This window comes from Hyaena hyaena, unplaced genomic scaffold, assembly GCF_003009895.1.
Source record: "Hyaena hyaena isolate Hyena2069 unplaced genomic scaffold, ASM300989v1 scaffold_1976, whole genome shotgun sequence".
NCBI classification, from domain to species: Eukaryota; Metazoa; Chordata; class Mammalia; order Carnivora; family Hyaenidae; genus Hyaena; species Hyaena hyaena.
Genome location: NW_024082610.1, coordinates 81,833 through 87,832, shown reverse-complemented (window position 1 = coordinate 87,832; position 6,000 = coordinate 81,833).

Here is a 6,000-nt window from a genome sequence, read left to right as displayed (position 1 = left end):
CAGAAACATAAAAATGTTTTGGCCTAGCTCAGTGAAGTTGAAATCCAGCATTACATATTAGATAGTAGAGGAAGGGATTAAAACATTCTGGGAAGTGGGAATTAATGGAGTGGAATACACAGTAGTGATGGAAATTCAGTGGTATTTTCCTTTGTAGACCAAGGCCAATGGTAGCAGAAGCTCATTGATAGCAGTCAGGGTGACAGGAAATAGGACTTCAAAACAGTGGAGTCAAAATTGAGTTGCCGAATCATAGGAAGGCAGGAGATACAATTATTGTAATATGCAACAAGATTGGGTGGTCATTAAAGGGACATGACTCATAGAAAGGTATGGTGCTGGTGTATGACCCACAGTGTTCCTGAACAGTGGACAGTACAGATGAGAGGTGACAAAAAAAAATGAATTTTCTTTGCTTATAGAGGTGAAGAACACGGCTGTCCCCCTCACACCCTGAGTCTCCTTGGAAGGATAATAGGCATTAGTTCTAATTCCAAACCTTTTGGCATTTAAATAAAATCTCTCCAAAATTTAGAAAAACCGATAATTTGCCTTTTATGATCTAGAGCTTTGTTTCTCCTGAAATGTAAATATGTAGCAAAAGGCAAAAACAAAAACAAAAATAAAACACTCTTGTCTTCCCAACATCCTTGGGTGTAACCCATAGCCCTACCGTGGACTACAGTCATTTGGTATAAGAGAAGTTTTCTTATACTTTAGGTCCAATCAATTAACTAGAAAAATGGCCTCAGAGATAATTCTTATAGTATTTAGAGTCACAGAAAGCTTGGACTCTCACAGGAATACAGAGATACCCAGAGAAGTCTTAGATTCACATTGTTTTACACAATTGTGTCAGATGTAGACTCAAGTAGTTGTTAAATTCCAAGTCAGAGATATGTTCTAAAGATCATCATTTACAAACAATTACTTGGCACCATGAAGAGTCAATTAATTCATTCAAGATTAAACCAGAATGAAGGGTACCATCTCCTAACTCCTTGGTTCAATTGGGGATGAAGGTAAGAACATAGAATTTCCAATAGGTCATCAATATGAATGTTGAAATTTTGTTTTACTTCAACCTTTATTGTTTAAAATTCTCTAAAGTTTTTCTTAAATTAGAAGGTAGAGTGAACTAAAGTTAATTTTAAATTTTTCCTTTTAACTATCTTCCTAAAAACAGTAATCTCAGAATTGTTTTGTAAATAATAGGTATAAAAACAGTAGAAAATTTCAACAGTAGAAGATTGAAATCAAATATGCATAAGGCTGTAGTCAGATATATGTGTTTATTTTATATTATATTTTAAAATCTCTAGTAGCAAGTGGTTTACTGGAGTTTTATAGTTCTCTCCAAAAAGTGAAATGTGGGAAATACTTACTAAACTTAGTGTTATTTAATAGAAATTTTATTCTAAAAACTGAAATGTAATGAAAAGTAAGTTGTTATGAAATGGAAGCCAATGTGGGTTAGATTTTTTTTCTGAAGGATAAATGTTGATTCAACATTAAGTAACAGAAAATAAATCATGCAGCATCCATTGTATCTATTAACGCTCTGTGAACACAGACAAATGTGGTCTGGGATGCAATTGCTTTGTATGGGTTCAACCCAGATTGCTCCCTGCACTTAAGTCATAGCTCAGACTTTATGCCCATGGCTATCTGTTCTTGGAACATTTTAGCCTATATAGAGTAATATGGTTTGCAATACTTTCTGGATTTCGATGCTTTTAAATTTCATGTTAATTTCTATTGGTATCCACCAGTCTATTCCCATTCTTGCCTCAGGATTCACATTTATGAGGTTTGAAGGCCAGCTGCGAGTATTTATAAACAAAACAAAAACAATTTGCTTTTCAATCTCCTCTCATTTTTCTTATCTTTAAAAAATTGATTCATGTGAGGCTTTTAAATGGAATGATCAGAAATATACAAGAGATCTAAATTAAAGAAAATTTTTATTGACTTTTCTATTTTTAATTTTTTTTTTAGCATTTATTCAGTTTTTGAAAGACAGAGAATGAGTGGGGAAGGGGCAGAGAGAGAGGGAGACACAGAATCTGAAACAGGCTCTGAGCCATCAGCACAGAGCCCGATGTGGGGCTCGAAACCACAAACCATGAGATCATGACCTGAGCTGAAGTCGGATGCTTAACCAACTGAGCCACGCAGGCGCCCCTTTATTGACTTTTCTAAACCTATAAGCTTCCTATAGACTTTTCCATTTCTTACTGTGAGCACTCTTGGTAGGTGGTATTGCCTGAAAATTCCCACATGAATAATGAGATAAACTTTCCCATAGATTTAGTTACTCCTTGTTAAGTTTGTATTCATCCCTGGACCGTAATTTAGTGCATGCAGACCAGCCTAAAATTCTGTTAACACTAGATCCTTGAAAAGCCAAATAAACAAATATAAACTATAGCCCATATAGCTCAATATACTTTAAAACATGACTCTTCTTTCTTCATCCCTAATTTAGATTCCAGGTTTAAAATGAGTTGAATTGACAAGGTTCATTGGCAAAATAATTTCCCAAAAGCTAGATAAGTTTTGTCCAATTTTCTCAGTTGGAGTGTTGTTTATATTTCCATATTTTTACACTTGTTTGTGTTCTATTAACCACCTAACCATTTAGGTATCATATAATTTCAGCGTAATAACAGGTAAATGCAATCCTCATTTGGGAAACAGGATGCAGAAGGTAAGTGGCTTGGTCATACAACTGAGATCTTCATTCTGAGGCAGAGTAGCTAGTGGGAGCCATACGTGTCTTCCTCTGCCTTCCCACTCTTCTCTACTGTCTTCCAGGTTATGCCACAATCAGGCCAGATGCCACGGCGTCTGAGCCATTCAAGTGTGATGGTTCACTCACTCCAGCTGCATTTTATAGGAAGAGCAGGGGGCTGTTTTCACTTACTCCTCTCAATAGTATCCGCTACTCTGTCACTAGGCTTTGGGTCCTATCTGGTTTATGTTTTTAACTGCTTCTAATTCAAAAATTAATGAACCAACACAGCATTTTGGCTTCAAACACATAGGGTGGTACTTATTTTAAATAGATAACCATAGCTTTTCAACCAAAAATCAAAACAAATTTATCATATACTTTTTGATTACAGAGAATTTAAATAATAAGGGGGCTCAGTCAGTTAAGGATCTGACTCTTGGTTTTGGCTCACGTCATGATCTCACGGTTCATGAATTAGAGCTCCACATTGAGCTCCACTGAGTGCAGAGACTACTTGGGATTCTCTCTCTCTCCCTCTCTCTCCCCCTCCCCTGCACAGTCACTCTCTCCTTCTCTCCCCAAATAAATAAAGAAACATTAAAAATATTAAATAATAGGAGATGGCTATATTTATCATTTGGAGTTCTTCTTTGGGTGACTGTATAAAAAATGAAGAAGTAATAATTTGTTCTTATCTTGTAGCTCTTTGGATCTCTCTCAGAAAATCTGCCTTAGGAGACTGCTCATGATCAAATTAACCTCTCTTAACACTAGGGGTAAAATGAAGAAAGCATACGGAGGCTCCAATATACATTGTCTTTTCTAGCTCCTAATAATTCATCTGTAGTACAGATTTGTGCTAAGGCAAAATACAGATTCTGCAGTAGTGGGTCCATAATGGCAGACAAGTTGGTATCTTCCTTCCCATAACTACTTATTCTTTCCTTCATTCATCCTTAAGCTCATCCTAGACCTCTTCTCTCTATATATCCAGAGGCACACATGCTTATGATTTAGGCTTAAGGGGCCAACGTTCTTCTGAGGGTATATATGGTTGTACTCTTAAAGACACTTTGAGACAGTTAGGTAATAGATATTAAAGTACATACTTAGAGAATAACAAGAAGTAGTTCTTCATTTAGTGATTGGTTGTGTATCCTAGGTCAACAATTTTCAGACAGCTATTTGATTTTTAAGATGCAGATTTTCTGATATTAATGGAAGAGATATTATTTCTATTGAATTCTTTGATTCAAAGAAAGTACTGTGTGTGATGGCAGAACTTCTCAGGAAAATAATACACATTGTTTTGAGATATGGTACCATATATTGCCCTAAGATTTATACAAGGTGCAACATTTCCATTTCATATTTATACAGGTTCCAGCAATGAGATGGTTTATTTCAATTCCATTGCATAGTTGCCTGGAAGCACCACTTATATTTGTTTTAAGAGAGGGCCCCAAGAAGCCAAACCTAGACAATGATCTACTGAATCGCACTGGGACAATTTAATACAATACCATTACATTGGAAACATTTACATATGTAGCTGCAAATCTACTTATTTGAAGCATAGTTTATATAATATTATGACAGACAAAAATATATATTTAGAACCATTATACATATATGTCTGTTCAGGAGCAAACTTATAATAAATTATACATTATGCCAGGGTAAATTTTTTCAGACTAAAAAGAAAAAGTTACACTTTATATTTAAGGTACAATTCATTATTTCCAAATAAAAAAAGATAATAGCCATTCCATTAAATTCACTTATTTCAAGCTTACATTCATTTGACATTCACATAAAATTCATTACTATTAACTGTAGCAGTGACATTGAATTTTGACACTGAGAGTTGGAAGGTTTATTGACATTTCAGTCCAAGCCTAATGGTTTAGAAAATACATGTGAAAAAAAATATTAAAACCATCCAAGAAACATGTTACAATTATTGTAGAAGTATGAAAATAAAACATATGCTTAATTCTAATGCTTTATCCACAAATGTTGGCTCCAGAGTCAATATATAATACACTGACTAATACATAGCCAATATCTAAAATGTTTCTGTTGTTTTATTTTCATGGAGAATGGGTTTTTGAAAATTAGGTCCATGAGCTAAGCTGGAAGAATACAAAGCTTCCAGCATTACCCATAATGTCAACACAGAGCCAGGGATGAACATAAGGTATTGTCTTCTGCATGAACAATTTTGTTTCTTCCTTGGAAATGGGGAAATATGCATGCAAATGAGCCTAAGTAAACATCCTGTGATTGCTGTTTCATTCTTTTTGATCATCACCATTTTTTGTCCTCTTAAAAAAGCATCTTGCTCATATTTAGCACATTTGTAAGTGTATTTTATACTAAATTAGCTTTTTATAAATCTAGTTTGAGAGTAGGCATGAAATAATGTATCAAATAAAAATAGAATATTGTCAGAGTGCCTGCATGGTTCAGTTGGTTAAGCTTCCAACTTTGGCTAAGGTCACGATCTCATGGTTTGTGAGTTCTAGCCCTGTGTCTGGTTCTGTGCTGACAGCTCAGAGCCTGGAGCCTGTTTCAGATTCTGTGTCTCTCTCTGTTCCTTCCCCACTAGCACTCTGTTTCTGTCTCTCTTTGTCTCTGTCTCTCAAAAATAAATAAACATTAATTTAAAAAAATAGAATATTTTTATAGGCTTACATCATTTTAAGTTGCTTAGTTTTTAATGTTTTAGACAAGGTAAAATTCCCCCCCTTTTATCTTTCCACTATTACAAAATGAATGGGGCCCCCAGGGTGGCTCAGTTGGTTAAGTGTCCGACTTTGGCTCAATTCTGATCTCACTGTTTGTGAGTTTAAGCCTTGTGTTGAGCTCTGTGCTGACAGCTCAGAGCCTGGAGTGTGCTTCAGATTCTGTGTCTCCCTATCTCTCTGACCCTCTTCCTGCTCACACTCTGTGTGCACCTCTCTCTCTCAAAAATGAATAAACATTAATTTTAAAAAAATGAATGGACTGGAAGAAATTTTCACTGTTAATATTTATTCTTTTTTACCTGATTTAATAATGGTTATTGCACATATTGAACATATCTGGGCAACTGTTTCCCAATGAAACTGTAAACTCTAACATCTTCAGAGACTCTACATCCCCGCTGTACTCTTACAACATGGGCGATATCTTCTATGGAAACTGATGCCTAAATAGCTTGTACAAAAACTTAGGTTGATGGAGTGCATAAAAACAATTATTCAGGCCATGTATCAGAG